The 18940-nt window shown below is 40.5% G+C and overlaps 1 pseudogene; it reads right to left on the reverse strand.

Annotated features, from left to right (window-relative positions):
* Window positions 1-8482: 8482 nt before the first annotated feature.
* On the reverse strand, window positions 8483-17543 carry LOC112390868 (RAD52 motif-containing protein 1-like; annotated as a pseudogene).
* Between the last annotated feature and the right edge of the window lie 1397 nt (window positions 17544-18940).

The raw sequence follows: 18940 nt of genomic DNA on the forward strand, positions 1-18940 counted from the left end.
TACATAACTGTTCAATAATTCAATTGAACAACTGTTCAACTATTTAATAATTACAGAACATATGCCCAAGTAACACCATTCATGTCAAGAAAGAATCCTGCCAGCAACCCAGAAGCCCCCCGTGTGCCCTTTTCCAATCACAATATTCTCTCTGACTTCCTAGAGGGAATAACTATCCTGACTTTAGTAATAATTTCCTTGCTTTTTAAATGTGGTCTTGCCTTTTTGCTATCAGCCATAAACAACACAGTTTAGTCTTGCTTCTTCTTGAACTTTATATAAGTGGAATCATATTACATGTATTATTTTCCACATGGCTCTTTTCATTCAACATTATTTTGTAAAATTATTTTATTTTTGCCTATAATATGTAGTGCTGCATGTCCAACTACATGAGGATTCTGAGTATTTGAAAGTGGCTAATGTGACTAAGGAGTTGAATTTTTAATTTAATTAATTTCGATTATTTTAAAATTAAAACTCATAATGTAATTATTGGAAAATGTTTATGTTATCAAAATTTTCATATGTGATACTACATTTTCGACTGTAAATTTTATGAAATCTAAATACCAATCAAGTATTTGTAATAAAATTTAGCAACCAAATTGTGATTTCAAAGAGTTAGTATGAAAAAAAGTGTAGATCCTCTCAGTTTTTATATTGATTACATGTAGATTTGATAATACCTTGGATATTTTTAAATACTTAGTATGAAAACAACGTAGAATATCTTATTAATAATGTATATAATGATTACATGTTAAAATAATAATATTTTGGATATTAGGGTTAAGTAAAAGGTGTTAACACATATTTCATCTGTTTCATTTTACTTTTATTTTTAAATGGCTACCAGAGAAATTAAGATTACTTGTGTGGCTTGCATTATGTTTCTGATGAAGTCTATGACTTCTAAGTATGATTATACCACACTTTACTCATTCAACTGTTGGTGTATACTGAGATTTTTCTAGTTTTTATTTATTAAAGACAATACTGCTTTGAAACTTCTTGTATTTGTATCCTGATACATATTTGCCTGAGTTTGTCTAGGATGTAATAGGGATACAAAATTGTTTCCTAAGAAGTTGTGCTATTTCAAGTTGGCAGATTGAAGCATGTCAAGTCTCCACCCCTTCAACTTCCACCAAAATCCTTAAGAATGATAGAAAAGATAAAACTTAAAAATCACAACCTTAGCTCAATGTGTGGGAGCAGCTCCCCTACCAGAAACGTCCCGGAGCTGCCTACAGGGTGATCAGTTGGAATAGTGCGGTAGGAGCAGCCTACAGCACACATCAACCCCACATCTTCCCTCCTTGATCAAGGCAGCAAAAGGTGTTTTCTTCTAGGCAGAGCAATTGGTGTGAGAAAGTGGGCAAGGTCCCAGAACCCTGGAAGAAAGGTATGCACTCCCTGACTAGCCACCAGAAGGCACCTTCCACCTCTGCCTTATTCTCAGGGGAACCCATTGGGTGTAATAAGCCCCAACAGCTCATTTCACTTCTCCCCTAAAGCTGGGAAAGAAACTCAACTGCAAAGATGAATTACACTCAGGAACGACCAAACAATGTGAGAAAGCCAACTCCATTAAGGACAGAAAACAAAAACAAACATAAGCGCTTACAGCCAATGAATCAGAGTTAACAAAGCACAAGAGGACCTTAGGATAGCACAATTATTACCCTCCGACAGATGTAAGCAGATAGTGCCTCCATTAATCAACTCAAGAATATACGAATGAAAAGTGTGAGCAATAATAAAAAAAAACTCAGTATATGAGCAGCAGAAATGACAGTTAAAGAATAAATTAGGAAACTGAGAGATGCAGCCAATGACTTCTCCAAAATGCACAATGAAGGGAGCAGGAACGATTCACAGTCAAGCCTGACGCCTGGGTCTGCATGAAGAATGTTAAGCCCTTTGTTTCTGCTGGTCTCACAATGAAGTCTAGGAACATGCTGCGGGGAGGAGGGTGTGGTGTTTTGCACCTGTTTCTTATATCTGATAAGCAGGAAGGAGCATAGCCAGTATCCCAAGAGTGGAGTGAGGGAGTGGTAGAGAGAGCCAGTACAGAAGAAAGTATCTAAGGTGTCAAAGGTAGGTTTCTCTTGCCTGGAAGAATCCCCTTCCTTGCAGGTAATATTAACAGTGGTACATCCTTCAGGAGCCTTGGGGACCTGAGCACAGGCGATGTTGCCTTGTGAATCTATTTCCACTGAGTTCTGCATTTAAAACGTTCTGCTTTTCACTCACAGTGTCTCTTGGTCACATGTTTATATTAATTCCATCTCATAGCTTAATTCCAGCTCATAAATTAATTCTTTACACATAGCTTATGAGAATTAAAATATTACTACCTGGAAATTCTGCAACTCAGTTATTAAGGTGGTTCATATTATACAGAATATAGTCACACACATTTTTATAAGATCACTAAAACAAAAACACAAAAGACTTCAATTCCCACAAAGAACTCTTGGAGCCCTGAGCATGCTTCAAAGACCCTGACCTCAATTTTAAATTCACCATTTTAGAAGGAATCGCAGTGATTATCAGAATACATGTTATGGGGAATGGTCAATAGATGGTGCTAAGATTGATTGTTTTCTCACCTCTAAATAGTAGTTTCATATTTCCATGGAAATGATCCAAAAAGAAAAAAAAAAACAAAGCAATATGTCCAACGACATTTATGGTAACCCTTTCCATACCTTCAAAGGTAGGAAAAAACTCTACCTCCCCATATCGCATAACAAAACTGTATGTATACACCATACATGATATACAAACGTCACAGGAAGTGATGGTATATGAAAAAAAGCTACATAAAAGTAGCTTTTAATTATAACTTTGAACGTTGACAAGAATTCAGTAAGTACAGCAAAGAAATCATCCTCAACTCTTTACGGCACTGTCTTCTCTGACTGGCTGATGCCCATATCAGACTGGTTACAGTTTGAATATCATGGTAGGACAGGGGGTAACCAAACAGTATGTATTTCAAATTAATGGGGTTTCTTTCTCTTAAGTTGTTTGGATGGCAGGATAGTAGAGATTTTTAAAATAACAACGGTAAATTCAGCCTAGAAGTAAAGTTTAGACTGAGAATGAGTTAAGTTACCAAAAATTTACCCAAAAAGGAGCTTCAAATAAGCAATAACTGAATAACTGAAACAAAATACATTAATCTGTAAAATTCCAAATATTCATTTTGACTGAAGAAAAAAAATTTTAAACTATGGGGAATCAGAGTTAAAGCCAGATCTAAAACTTTCTCACACCATGAAAATATCAAAACCAGGCATGAAGTAACATTTAAGAAAGATCCATGTCTAACTTTTGACCAGGGTTCTGGTCTAAGGCAATCTTCTGAATTTCACATTCATTCTTGATTCTGTATTACTGACAATTATCCTTCTTTCCACCTCTGTAACTTCTAGGAAATTGAGAGGTCTCAGGGTTTCTTTGTTTGATTGATTTAACTATATATATATAATGCAAACAATAGGCCTTTCTGGAACTGATCTACTCTCCTTCCCCTGCTTTCCTTCTCCACAAAGTACTTAGCAATGCTTGAAATTATATCTATCTATTTATTATACTTATATACTTATTTCTATATATTTGTAAACCCCCTGAGAACTGAGATACTTGGTCTGTTTCATTCTTGGGCCTGTAACCCTAGCATGTAAAAGAGTTCCTGGCATATAGTAGATACTCAAAAAATATTTTTTGAATGAATTCAGAAAGTGACAAGTTATCAACTATCAGATACTTTTATTTAAAACAAATTATCCATTTATCGTCACTCATGAGGATAAGTACAGGCAAAGAAATGTCTTTCTTCTCCCCTACATTTGTGACTCAATCTTTTGAGACAAGAATCCTTTGAGAATTTCATGAAAGCAATGGTTCTTTTCCCTAAAAAACTGCACTTTCTTGAACACACGCAAAAGTGTTCGTGCAATTTCGACTTGTGGATCATCCTTTTAGGGCAGAGGTCTGTGAATAGAGAGGACTGAATCCAGAGTGCCAAACTTGGATGGGAAATAAAAGTACATCTCAGTTTTCACAAATCTCTAACTAAAATCAGCACTTCCTTCCATTATGAATGTAGGCAACAAACCACAGTAGATCAGCAGTATAGTTAATTTGGGCCCAACAGAAATCACAGGTCATTTCACATCACGTATATGTTGCAGATACCTCTAAATACCATTTATTCTCATCACTACCCTGGAGTTATAATATTTATTAGACCTACCACTGTATCTTGTTTTTTAATGTGTTAAGAGAAGCATGTTTATTACTATTTCACTAATTTTAAAAATATTCTGAAAACTATTTCAATATAGCTGGTTTCCTTTGTTTTTCTATATAGTTGGGCTTATTATACATTTTAAAACATTATCCCAAGAACATAAGCTTCTGCAGCTTGCCAAAGAGGTATACACTGGGGAGCAGGAGGGAGGTTAAGGAATTCTGCTTTGGGGAACAACTGACCTCCAGTTAGGAACCTCTGCTTATAAGGTATAAACTTCAAGCTGACTTAGAAATCTTCAAACCTTACCAGACTCATGTTATAGTGTATCACCTCCCAAACACATGCTTTTTAAAAATTAATTTTTTAATTTCAATTTATTTTTTAAAAATATGTAATATATATTCACATCTCAAAATTCCAAAAATATGTAGCACACAATTCAAACTTTTTCTCTTACCTCTGTCCCTCAGTCTACCACTCCCCTCCACTCCCAGAGGAAATTAAGTTATCTATTTCTTGTGCCAAATGATTTTCACTTTTCTTACAAGTTTGGGAAATAAAATCTCTTGTATGCCAATGTGGAATGTTCAACAAATCAATGGAATAATACTTGAGGTCCAAAATGCAGAAGGGAAAAAGCAACTTCTGTCAGATGGCTACTTTGCTTTCATTTCATTTTACTTCTAATATTTCCAGCTTTACTTGGGGAAACATCCAAAGCTTCTGACTGTGTGAAGGTAATGTGTACCATTGTACACATTATGTACACAACGTGTACCTTCTCTTCCAAAAGGATTAAAAGTATTTTTCGTGAGAGTCAAAGGAGGAGGGAAGGGTCATGAGAAAGGAGGATCGTGGGGTTGCAGAGAGCCCCAAACTGGGGAGAGGAGATCGGAGCACTAGGGTGGTCATAGCACTTAACACCTCTGATCTTGTTTCTCCTCACCTGTAAAAGGAAATTAAAGATGCCTTTTCTGCCTACTTCTGGAGGAGAAGGGAGTAATACAACTAGTAAAAAAAATTGTTTGGGGGAGTTCCCTGGTGGTCTAGTGGTTAGGACCCGGCACTTTCCCTGCTGTGGCCCGGGTTCAGTCCCTGGTTGTGGAGTTAAGATCCCACAAGCTGTGTGTCGTGAACCAAAAAAAAAAAATTTTGTTGAAAAATCAGCAATATTGTCTTTATATAAGTAGCAAAGTGTTATTATTTATGGTGTGCTCTAGATCAGTGATAGAGACCTGTATTCAAGCTACGTGGGCATGAAAGCACATTTTGGAAGTCATCGAGTTAGTGCCAATAAATCTAATATATATAAAAATAGTTGAAAGCCCCTGAGTGTCTTGTGGATAAAAAAGCTTGAGATTTAGAGCAAGTTCAGAGCTGGACAGTCTAAGAATAAACTAGCTCTCCCATCCATTAAAAGGGCTAGGTAGCAGCTTCTGCTTATGGAACCAGAAATTCTCAGGCTCCAAATAGGACAGCATCACTTGTACTCTTTATACAACTGCAGAAACAAACAAAAATATATTTACACCTGTCGTATAAGACAAAGGGTACTTGAGACCTAATTTATATAAAATCAGTTTACAAACTGTGAGGCACTATATCAATAAGTTCTCATTCGCAGAGCACAGCATAGGATATGTGACCATTAATGTTAATTCCCTTCCCGCTTCCATTCCTTTCTCTTGTTCCTTTATGTATGTGGATCAGTTACATTATTAAGCTAACAATGTAACTGAGCAACTATTAGCTTAATAATGTAAGCAAGACTATGATTCTTACCAAGGCGGTAGTTCTTAGAAACTTAGGGAGCTGGAACTCTGAATGAATTAATTAAAATAATGAAATTACATCATTAATTTTAATTTTAAATTAATTGTAAAAATCATCATCATTGATTAAAAATAAAATTAAATTAAAAATTTATTATCCCGCAATGGAGACTCACCACACCGTGCGACTTCTGTCAGGCATCCACTGTCAGAACACAGCTTGACTCTCTTACAGACAACCTCAATAGTATTTTTAAATTGGCAGAGGCAGTAGGCCATACGGCTAGGTAAGATCCTATAAATGGAAACACAGGTAATTAAATTCGTGGTAAAAGAGTTACTTGAGTAGGTAGAAGAGGTAGGCCAAGGCCACCACAGACCAGTGCAAAAAGGAGTTCTTAGGGCATAAGGACTGGAGAACTGAATAGTGGCCGGTTGGCCAATTGCTGCTCTTGACTGTTGTAAATAAATATAGAGGAGGAGAGATGTGCCCAACAGAAGGATTAGGATGGCAGTAAGTATGGTATGCCTAGAAAAAAGGGAATAGGGATTAGAATTGGGTGACACTGATCTGTAGTTTAATTCAGAAGTATCTCCTTCCAACCCGAAATCCTCACTTTGGGTTGAGAGTACACAGGAAGAAGGCAGACTTCTAAGAAGACTCTGAATAAGACTGCACGTTCTGTAGTCCCTTTCTCAGGTCCTATTTGTGAGTAGTAATATATTATAAATTATTCTAGTAATAAAAAAGCATCTTGTGGTTAAACAATAACAGAGATCACATTGGCCAAATCTAGACAAAAGGAACATTCCAAAGAATAACACTATCATTATAATAAGGTATAACATAGTTAATTTTTTAAGAAGCACATGAGTTCATAATGATACTCAAAATGAAAAGTTGGGGAGCTCTTCTGTATAGAATAATGTCAGCTAATAAATGCAAAAGGAATGATAGAATTAGGAAAGTGTCATTTTGCAACTATCAATGTAATAATCGACTGAAAGATTATCATTGATGCACAGTTGGGTGAAGAGTTGTTTGAAAGTAGGATCTTCACTGATCCCAAAGTATCACCCCACAGATTATTTAGCAATTACCAAGGGGAAAAATGACTTTACAATGGAGAGATATGGAAGAAACCACCTTAATCAAGTGATCAAACTTAACAGTGGGCCATCCTGCTGGGAAGCAGAAATTTCAGCTTCCTCAGGGGGCTCTGGAGGTTCATCTGGGCTCCCCAAAAAATCCCTAGGTAGGCTCTCCTCGGGATAAATGGCATCCATACTGGCAACTAAATAGTCACCCTGCAACTGTTGTTCTACACCCTGAGTGTTTTTTTCAAACTGGCCTGTAGATCCAACAGGCCAGCCATCGATGCTGAACTAGATCTTTCTTCAGGTTTGGGGGTGAAACAATAAACTTCATTGGTTTTGAGCTCTTGCTACCTAGAGGTGGAATAAGTATTTCAAATGATTGGTGACCTTCACCCTGATCTAGTATGTGTATACTCTTACTTTTGTGTCGAGAAGGCACAACCAAGGGCTGATTCTGATCCCAGTCTGGCACTGGAACCGCCTCTGGGAGCTTTTGATGTTGGGTTTGCTTGTTATTCAGATGCTGATGTGGAACAGCAAACTGATCTGGCCCTGTAGGCAGCTCTCCAACCGAGTCCGTGTCCGGGTATGGAACCTCAGTCTCCGTCAACTCCTGATGAGGCGGGGCCAACATCTGCACTGGAGACACCGACGTTAAGTAGTTCAAGCCCACGGCTTCTGCCAGGGGTGTAAGAGCATGGGACAATTTGGAAGGGGTTCTGAGGCTTGTGAAGACCAAGCCTCTGTCAGCCGCGCGGGGTTGGGGGTCACCTGGACGGGGCCCAGGGCCCACTCCGGAGACTGAACTGCTTGCACTAGAAGCCACAGTTGTTCCCACGTGAGGAAGAGCCGTGGCAACCAAAGGCGCAGCCGGGACATAACATGCGGTGGCTCCAGGGGCAGCGACCCAGGCCACTGAGGAGCTGGAGCCACATCCTGCTTCCGAGTTGAACTGCTATGCCAGCGCTGACGCGACAGCTCACTTTAGCAACCGCGTGCCCCACCCCCGCCTAACGTCCCACCCGTTATTTATGACGTCTTTAGTTACGCCACCGTTTTTAGCTTTGTGCGTAGATCCAATCCGCGCCACCAGAGTGGGACTTTTTCCCAGAGTCCCCAGGGGGCAAGCCATCCTTCCCCTTGCAAAGGTGACAATTACCTCCTGCCGGGCCCTCTTCCCAACCGCGCCCTGCGCTCCCTGGCCCCAAACAATGAGGAGGGATTTGGGCTGCAGACCCGAGTGCAACAAACTAGAGCAGCCCAGGGGTGGAGGGGGGTTGGGAAGGATGCAGAGCTTCCCGAGGAAACCAAAGGACCTGGCATTCTGGGAGATTCAAAAGTACTAGTCCAGTTCTGGCAATCTGAACTCTTCCTCCTCAAAGCTGAAGTCTGAGTATCATTCTTGCTCCCTTTGGCCACACGGCTGACAAGAAAAGTAGCTGACCTGCAAAATAAGCACCAGTTAGGGTGGGGGTAGGGGAACACACCTTATAATTATTCGAAAATGTTGCCATTTCCTCCAAACTCTCAGGATTCACATCTCATTATTCATTCCCCACTCTGTTTTTAGGGGTCACTACTGAATCAGTGATGACTCCAGAAGTTCTGTAGGAGGGGTTTGGGGCAGGTGAGCAATTCATTCTGGGAAAGAGAGTCTAAAACCAAGTGAATGGCCCTTTACATTAGCATGGGAAAACTTCCCCCACCCCACCTTGTCTCAACAGAGCCCTTAATCTAGAAAAAACTACAGTGTCACTTTTCAGAGGTCTACCCTGTGTGCACATACGGAGAAGACACTTAGAATGTTAAAGTCAGCATGTTAAGTAATTTTCTTGAAATACTGGAACTAGCACCCTGTTTACTTTCTTCACAGTCTTTTTCATAATCTATTTAATTTTAGTCCTTTTTAATTGTCTGGTACACCTTTAACACCTAAACTCCAAGAGAGAAGGAGCTTCACCTTATTTCCAGTGCCTAGCACATAATGGTTTCTAAATGGAACTGATTGCAAGATTGGCCTCATTTAGGAGTGGATCTGTTGTTATAATCAGGTTTCCGAAATCTTTAGTATCAATACGGAATCCTTTCCTCTCACATTTCACAGGAAGCTAGACTTCTTAAAGCCCAAACAAACATGGATACGTTTGAAGTTTCCTTGACTGATTTAAAGTGAATTAAAATAATTACTTTGTAAAGGAAAAACTTTCAAATTTTTTTCATTTTTCAGAACAAAACCACCTTTTCTTTCTCTACTTTCTTCTCTTGAAAACAAACTTTGCAACATTGGGGTGAGTTAAATAATCAGAAATCTAGCCCCAAATTAAGCTCTCAATGACATGAAACACATTTTTTGCTCCTTTTTAATAAAAATCCTATATGCAGTACATTAGTGTTTTCTTTTCAAAATAACGTTGACAACTTAATCCCTAATTCGAGGCATTCATATAATTGGGTTACAGAAAGGTTCTTCGGCAAAATATTTAACACAAGATATATATGTGATGCTCAGATCTGGGTAATATACCTCACTAGAAAGGCATGAATAGTTTTTAAACACTGTGGCATAATCACACTTAAGGCTATAGTTACTTTGTTCCCAAATACCTGCAATTCTATTTGAGGGGAGTTCTAAAAGGCCTGTGTCTTCTCCTGTGTCCACAACTGTAGACGTACACTGGTGGCCCTCAAACCTGCTCTCCAAACTTCAAGTAAGAGGCCAGAGCCAAGGAGCTGGACTTGGAAAAGTCCTAGAAATTCCCTGCCTCAAAAGCAGTTTCAGAGTTTCACCTTTCCGTAAGAAGACAGAACTGAATAGATATGCTGAAGTCTTCCAAATCCTGCTGGTTGTTTTGAATTATGGCTCCACTGGCTGTGTACCCCTTGAGCTTTTATCTCCACATACTTGAATTAAACCCTGTAGTTCCTCTTCGGTTGGAGCATCTGTGACCTCTTCACAGGGTCTAGATGCCACAGCCGTTTTACCACTTTCTGAAATCAAGTTAACAATGATCAATTCAGAAGTTTTCTTGTTCTAAAACTTCCTTTATACAATGGAAGCACCCAATAATTAAACATTCTTTTGATTTCTAAAAGCAGAAAATAAGAGCATTTTCCTAGAAGTTCCCTCATCTGACACTTGTTTTTGTCTTAATTATTTGTGAAAAAATATATAAGATGTAACAACTTTGGTTCAAAAACCTTTATGATCTTAGAAGTAAGAACTAAGGAATAATGACAGAGGAATTAAAAGCTGTGGAAACAAAAATGTTCAATCACAATACAATTAAATAGGAAGGCATTACGTGCGGGTCAAAGTGAGCTCAAACCTGGGATAGATACCACTGGACTATAATAGATACTTCCGATTAGAAGCAAGGCAAGTGCCTACTCCTTGGGACCAAAATTCTAACAGATACAATGAACAAAGCTTTGGAGGTGGAGACAGAGACAGACAGCATTTGAACACTCTACTGGCAGAAACTGGCCCATGTACCTTTTGGACAATACAGCTTTCCTCAAGGCAAGCTAGAGCCACCAGGCTTTTTGGTCTAAGGACTTTTGGGTACATATAAGGAATACCTTGGCATATTAGGCACAAACAACCCAGGCATTTAGTTTGGTTCTTACATGTTGTTACCCAGAGTTGACAGCTGATGGAGCTTCTGCCTGATGACCAGGGAAGTCAAACTTCACTTGGAATGACTACCCAGGCTGGAAGGCCAAGACCAATCCAGGGACAACTCTTACAAGCAAATAAGGTCTCTGACAACTTAGCTAGGATTTCTCAGTCTCTCAGCCTGCAGGGCTGTGAAGCAGGGGAGCAATTCTGTTCTGGGAATCTACTAATCATAAAGTTTCCTTTGGGCACAGACTGTGATATTCTCACCGCTGTATAACTCGATAGGGAACACAATCAACACTCTTCAGTAGCATGACCACTTTCAAGGCTCACAAAAACGTAGCCGATTATTATATAAGAATCATATTCACCCAATATATCAGAAATGAAGACTGAAATTAAATTGATTCCAAAAACATAATCTAATAAACTTTTCAACAAGAAAAAAACAATGATAATAATAATAGTCAATATATTTTGTCTGCTTACTATGTTTCAGGCATAGTTCTAAGCTTTTTACATTCATCATCTCATTTACTCTTACAATATCTCCATTAGGTGGTAAGCTCAATTACTAACCCTATTTGCAGATAAAGAAATTGCACCTTAGAGATATTAAATACTTTCAAATGTCTCTGGCTACAAAAACCTAAAATTGAAACAACAACAACAAAAAATGTAAGAGACAAAGTTAGGCCTCAAACACAGGTGTCCAAGGCTTATAATCACTACACTACTCTGTATGATAAGCAAGCAATTGAGGAAGAAGTGGATCAAACACTTTCTCAGATCAAATGAACTGAGGCAAGTCATTCTACATCTAAACACTGGGGACAATAATATTTGCTGTCATTTTTCTCATAAATGACACAAAGAACAAATTTAAGATTGCTGCTGTGAAAGCATCTGGTGATTGAAAGAATATGTAATGTTGTAGATAAACATTATTTTCATCCAATTAACTTTTCAAATAAGTTTATTTCCTCACTGAAACTGAAGCACTTTAAGGACAATCAAAAAGGTCTTACCTAGGGCTTCCCTGGTGGCGCAGTGGTTGAGAGTCCGCCTGCCGATGCAGGGGACACAGGTTCGTATTATTTTCATCCAATTAACTTTTCAAATAAGTTTATTTCCTCACTGAAACTGAAGCACTTTAAGGACAATCAAAAAGGTCTTACCTAAAACCACAATCAGCAGTTTCTGGATGCATCTGTCATAGCTTTCCGAATAACAAGCTTCCGGGTTACCTTACTTTTCATAAGGAATGATAACGACCCTAAATACAACCAAAAGAGTTGAATTTAAAATGTCTATCTGAAAAACTGATTTCTAGGTAGTATGTTTAAAACTAAAAATGCATCTGTGATTCTTAGAACATTATCTTAGTGATTAAGGGCAGGAACAACACTGGGGTATGGGTGAATGTCTCTGTTGCAGGTATACCCTGGCATGGCACATTTTTACTGCTCAGATGTATTCTGGAAGTTCCTAAAATACTCCATGGCAAATGCAAACAAAGAACGTGCCACAAATCTCATACTACTCACAGATTTCAAATGGACAAGCTGAGACTACACTGCTACAGACCCTGCTCTCGTGTGCGTAAAGGGCTGGATTCATACAGTGAGATAGATTTGGTGGTAGTGCAGATGATCTGGCCTCTCCTCAACCACCACCCACTCAGGTGGATGGTGGAGCCTCCTCCACTCCATTCGCTAACAGCCCTGCCGCTGACTTAAAATCCTAAGCCCAAGTGCCAGGGATTCTAGGAAACAACTCAGCACCAATTGGAATCCCCTTTCTAGGGATCTACATTTACTTTTACCGCTCAGGCCCTTCTATAGGAGGCAAAAGACTGAACATTTACACAAGAGTTTATTTCAATCTTCAGACAATGATTTTGTTGGGATAACTGAAGGCCAGAAGACATCTGTATATGAAGGACTATTTTAGCACAAAACAAATTATTAACCAAAAAAAAAACAAAACAACTAACTAATTTACCCTCCTCCTAAGCTTCTTGGCAGGCAGTCAGTTCTAAAATTCTAAAGTTTAAGGTGCTGTCAGGTATCGCCTAAGATAAAAACCTATATTGTCGGGCAGAAAAATTCTGCCCAGGGCTTTAGTTGCTTAGCAAAGGTGATGATGTATCTGAAAAGTGGAGTTTCAGAAAGAAAGGAAAAAAGAGAACTCCCAATGCCTCACCTCCCCCCACCCACACATACTGGAAAACAGACCTTCCTCCAACTTATCCAAAAGTTCCTCAGCCATGACAACATCAGGACTCCTGCACTCGTGCAAGGGAAACACCACCTCTAAAGCACAAAAGAACTTCAGGCTTTGCTTCTGAAGTGGTGGCACAGTATCTTTATTTTCCCTTTCTTCAAGGTTAGAAAGATCCTGAAGCTGTTAGGACTTTGAGTTAAAGGCTAGACTTTAACATATTCTGTTGTTAGAAATAAAAACTAAACTCCAGCAATCCCAGGTAATAGTTTAGGTATGCTATAGCTTCAAAATCAAGTGAGACTTGCAAATGAATGACTAGATATGGACAACTATTTTTTATTATATGCCATACAAATACTGGAGAAAATTATGGACACCACCATCCAAGTCATTGGGATTATCACTAATTCTAGGTGGCAGGCCAATGCTCAGATACTTCCATGTGGAAGCCTCTCACATCTCCTCCCCAAAGCCCTGTTCTATTCTTCTCTCTAAAGTCTAGGAGTTCAATGTTGGAAGGAGTCTTGTTAGTCAAAGAAAATCTACAGAGTTTACCCTGATGATCCTTTTTGACCACCCATGGAAACCAAAGTATTAATTTGCCAATTCTTGGCATCTGGAGCTGTTTAGGGAAAGCGTATTATGTTGAATCGCCTTATGTCTGGTGCCGAGACAAACCTAAAGATATAAAAGACCTAAAAATGTCACAACGCTACATAGAGACTTATTTTGGGTATACCTGAGACTGATCAATACCAATTTCATAGAGTGGTTGTGAAGATTAAGTAGGACGTTTTAAGCAATGAGTTCACAGTGAGCCCTAAATAAATGTTATTTATTATTTTTAAGTCAGTACTTTTCTGCATCATTTCCAGGGCCCCTAACTAACTGGAAAGTTCCCTGACCTCTGGTGGTGAAAGTAATGATGAAAGCAACCAAGGAAGCCCAGCAGAAGACTATTATGGGGCTGGAGGTAAGCAAAGGAAGTGAACTGTTTTAGTCGTCTCATCCTGTAGCTCCTGCTTGAGAATATGACCTGAAGAGGAGGTAAGAAGCACCTGCCACTGAATTAGGAACTTAATCTGTAGTACCCCCTCCCCACGTTACTAACTGCTGTTAGAAGAGGGAATACATATACCTCTATAAATGTAAATAAGCAACCAAATGAATTAGAGGTTCATCTGAATTAACAAGCTTCTTTGAGAGTGCAAATATATCCAGTCTTAACTCTCTAAAGAACTTACATATTACTGTGGATTTTTTACATCACTAGTTCTTTCTTAAATATCTATTTCCATTTTGAACAGGGTGTAGTATGTTAATATAGTCATAAAAATTCAAATAACACAAATAAAGTCAAAGCATTGTTAATTCTTTATTGATTTGTTTGTGCATCTTCCCCTGACACTAATTTATGAGCTCCTTAAGTGCTTGAAGGAACCATATATTATTCTTTCCTTGTTACCAGAAAAAAGCATAGATTTTGGCATATAATAGAGTGATGGTCTGTTGACTGAGTGAATGAATGAGTACATAAGAAATTGAAATTACTTTCTACAACTGAAGCTGCCTGCTGGGAAGGAGAAATGAAGATTAATTTTTAAATGTTGAGTGTCGCATGGGAGGCTAGGCCATGTACGGTGAGTCAAATGGAGCTGTCCTGAACAATTAGGAAGCTTCAGAAGGGCTCTGAGCCCCTGGGTAGTAGAGACAGTTGACGTTCGGGATAACCTTGCCACAGTTCTTGTTGGCAAACATTTCCCTTCATGCTACTGAGAAAAACTCAGATACTTTTGGCCTTTCCTTCATTTTATTTTAAGATGTTATTCTCTTTTCTCTATTTATAAAAAATACAGGGGAAAAAGATAAGAAGTATGTATAACTGCCAATAAATAAAAGAACACATAATTGGATCTTCACTGCTGGTGCAGTGGTTAAGACTCCATGCTCCCAATGCAGGGGGCCCTGGTTCAATCCCTGGTCAGGGAACTAGGTCTCACATGCATGCTGCAACTAAGAGTTCGCACACCACAGTTAAGGAGCCTGCAAGCCACAACTAAAGGAGCCTGCCTGCTGCAACTGGGGAGCCCACGTGCCCCAACTGGGAAGCCTTTGAGCCGCAACTAAGGAGCCCACCTGCTGCAACTGAGACTCGATGCAACCAAATAAATAAATAAATAAAAATTTAAAAGAATGCATAATTAAAGTAGGTAACAATTTCAGGGTTGTGGGCATTAAACTAAGGCTCTGCATGAACACAGAAATCTAATACAAATGCCCTTTCCTCTCAACTCTATAGTGACTTGTAGAACATTCTATCAGTGACGGGCTTTATGCTGTGAAAATCTCAGAACCTACGCTTATGGAATGGTCTTAATGTCCAATATAAGAAAAGAACTCATTACTCACAACTGACACCAAGTAACTATTTCATAATCTTTCCAGGACCATCTGTAATATCTGAGTGGTTATGTGAAATGGTCGCAGGGTCCGCAAATTAAAGAATGTCTGACACAAAATCATTTCAATCCCAGGGAGTACAGGAGGATTGAAGAGGGTGTTAAACAGGGTACAGAAGTGGGAGGTAGTGTACCTGGAGTCACATCTGAGGAGAGTTCTCAGATTCAATAAAGGTGAAATCAGTGAGTAAAGAAATATGGGTGAGAAGACGCAACAAGGTCAGTAGGAAGTAGCCAGAGCAATAAGCCAATCCGAGAAGACACACAATTATAAAGGGAAAGGTCTGGGAAATCTAAGCCTCACTCACTTATTCAGAGGAATTGAAAAGGTCCTTGAAAAAGGAATGGTGGCTGAATGGAGGCACATAATGAAATGTTAATTCTAGGAAAGTAAAATTGGATGGCATGTTGATATGGAATAAGGTTTCTACAATGCATTAAAGAATATTTTAACCATTTTCTGGAATCTGAAGGGAGTTCTGATTAGGCAGTTTGAGAGTGATGATGATGATGAAGCCTCCTCTATCTTACATTTGACAAAAGTTTGTCAAGCTCCGAACATCCCTGGTGGCACAGTGGTTAAGAGTCCGCCTGCCAATGCAGGGGACACGGGTTCAATCCCTTGTCCGGGAAGATCCCACATGCCGCAGAGCAACTAAGCCCGCGTGCCTAGAACCCGTACTCCGCAACAACAGAAGCCATCGCGATGAGAAGCCCATGCACCACAAGGAAGAGGAACCCCCGCTCTCCGCAACTAGAGAAAGCCAGCGCTCAGCAACAAGACGCAACGCAGCCAAAAGTAAATAAATTAATTAACCAAAAAAAATTTTGTCAACCTCACATATTTAAAATCCACATAAAAGTAAATATAAAGAAGACTCTTGTGAAGATTTCTTAAATTAAGGGGCAGCATAAAATGACATGGGGTTTAACATCAGTTAAGTTTGGGTTTGCCCTCTAGTTTCCACATTTACTGTCATGAACCTTAAGTAAGTCACTTAACCATCCTGAGTTCGAGTTTCTTCATCTAAAAAAAAGAAAGAACTGGGGAACTGGGGGATCAGTGGAGCCGTGTATCTGAGAGCATTCTGTACACCACAGTGCTGTAGGAACGCTGGCCTTCCCCCCACCCCCCGGCCCCCCGCCCCCACCTAACCACTGGACCGCCAGGGAATTCCCGATGGCCTATTAGTTTGAAATTCAGCACTTCATCCCAGTAGAGCGAGGAATTCCACATTTGGACCCACCTTCACTGGAGATGTGTGAAAAAGCTGCTTCTGGTCGCATGCCTTTTGGGCGCTGTGGGCATCCCTTGCTGAATAAAACTTGATGATGGCATAGAACCCAGGACCCGCCACTGCTGCGTTTGGGAAGACTCGGACCGAATACAGAACGCAAAACTGGGAGAAGACTGTGAACAGAGAATGCTGTAGGGTGGTCCCATGCTACGTAAGTGCAGGAAATTTCAGGCCCAGGAAACCAAACCGCCCATTCCCTTATATTCCCCCAGCCTTTCGCCACAGGCAACTGTTGTGAGGCTGCAACTCCAAACACTTCTCATTTCATGAACAAGGTTCCCTCTGATAATCCTAAGCTTCGAGAAGCATTAAGAGGAAATGCCGGGGCTTCCCTGGTGGCGCAGTGGTTGAGAGTCCGCCTGCCGATGCAGGGGACACGGGTTCGTGCCCCGGTCCGGGAGGATCCCACATGCCGCGGAGCGGTTAGGCCCGTGAGTCATGGCCGCTGAGCCTGCGCGTCCGGAGCCTGTGCTCCGCAACGGGAGAGGCCACAACAGTGAGAGGCCCGCGTACCGCAAAAAAAAAAAAAAAAAAAAGAGGCAATGCCGTCTGTTGGGAACTGTCTCTCAAAAATCTATGGGGGCGAGCTGACTGCTCAGCGGAGACCACAGGCAGATTAGGTACTGAAGCAATACCCCGGGAAGCCCAGTTACTGGGGCGCGGGGCAGTTTCCTCCACCCCTCCCTCCGCCCCGGCTCGGCTCACTTGCAAGGCCTCGGCCGTGGGTCCAGAGCGCAGCTCCCACACAAGCAAGGTTTTCTCACCCACTATGAGAACCGAAAAAGATACCAACTCCACCATCCTACTGCCACTGCGCGTGCGCGGCTCGCGGCGCAAACGGACTGCGCCTGCGCACGCGCGCTCGCGCGTTTTTAGAAACGGGAGCCTGAGGGGCGGATCCAGCTTGGTGGGAGTGGGACGAGGGCGGTACTCGGACCTCTCCCTCGACCCTCCCACTCCTGGCTTGTCTCTTTCTCTAGGTCTGCTTCTGCAACCCAGGCGGCCAGAAGTCTTGGAGTTTAGCGCTTTTATTCAAGTGTATTTTTAGCGTAGAGTCCAAAGTGTGAGTTTACAGGATCGAATGGTGCGGACATCTTTATAGCAGCTGGCTTCATCTTCAAACTCCCAGAAAAGACTAGAGTACCAAGTAGTCAGCGCTAACTATCCACTGAACTTTAAAAATTTAGATTTCCCGACTCTGTGTGAGAAATGACCACCAAAGATGCAATCCTTCGACTTGAGTGTTTTCATGAGTCTTAAATATGCAAATCAAGGTATAACATTAAAGCCATCAACAGTCTAGTACGAAATTCTTAAAAAGCTATTTTCTAGCCCATTTTCCTAAAGTACCCCCAAATCACCAAGCACATTTCTCCATACCCACGACTTTCTCCACCTCAATATATCAGACCCTTATCCCCACCCATTACCTACTTCTGATCTCTTTTACTTCAAAAATTGTTGACTTTGGAGGAATTACTTGGATCTTGATACTGTTTCAAACCAATAACTATAGATTTATTATCCGTATCATTATCCATTGCAGTCAGTGTATGTATCCATTTATTCATTGTATCCATTATCTGTGTATGGAGATAATCTCCATAATCTTCTCCAGATAGATTATGAACACCTCATGAACAATATTTACAGATTTATCATCCTTTTTCTAGTACCTATCACACTCATACTCTATTAGGTACTCAAGTATACTTGGGATTAATCCGTTGCGGAGCATGGGCTCTAGGCAAGCGGGCTTCAGTAGTTGCAGCACGAGGGCTCAGTAGCTGTGGTTCGCACACTCTAGAGCACAGGCTCAGTATTTGTGGCACACAGGCTTAGTTGCTCTGCAGCATGTGGGATCTTCCCGGGCCAGGGCTCGAACCCATGTTCCCTGCATTGCCAGGCGGATTCGTAACTACTGTGCCACCAGGGAAGTCTGGAAGGCAGATTCTTTACCACTGGACCATCAAGGAAGTCCCAGGATCAACGTTTTAAAGAAGCATCCCAGAGATGTTTGAGTGTAGAGGGCCACAGACCATATTTTGAGAAATGATATTTCCCTATGGACACCTTTCCTCTGGCAGCCCTTTTAAATGGCAGCTATGTTCTCTCCGATGCTGCACTGCCTGCAGTCTACCCAGCTTTCACTGCAGTGAGAACATTCCAGAGACCAACTAAGGATGAACTCCAGGTGT

This window comes from Neophocaena asiaeorientalis, unplaced genomic scaffold (assembly GCF_003031525.2).
Source record: "Neophocaena asiaeorientalis asiaeorientalis breed wild unplaced genomic scaffold, Neophocaena_asiaeorientalis_V1.1 scaffold738, whole genome shotgun sequence".
Classification (NCBI taxonomy): Eukaryota; Metazoa; Chordata; class Mammalia; order Artiodactyla; family Phocoenidae; genus Neophocaena; species Neophocaena asiaeorientalis.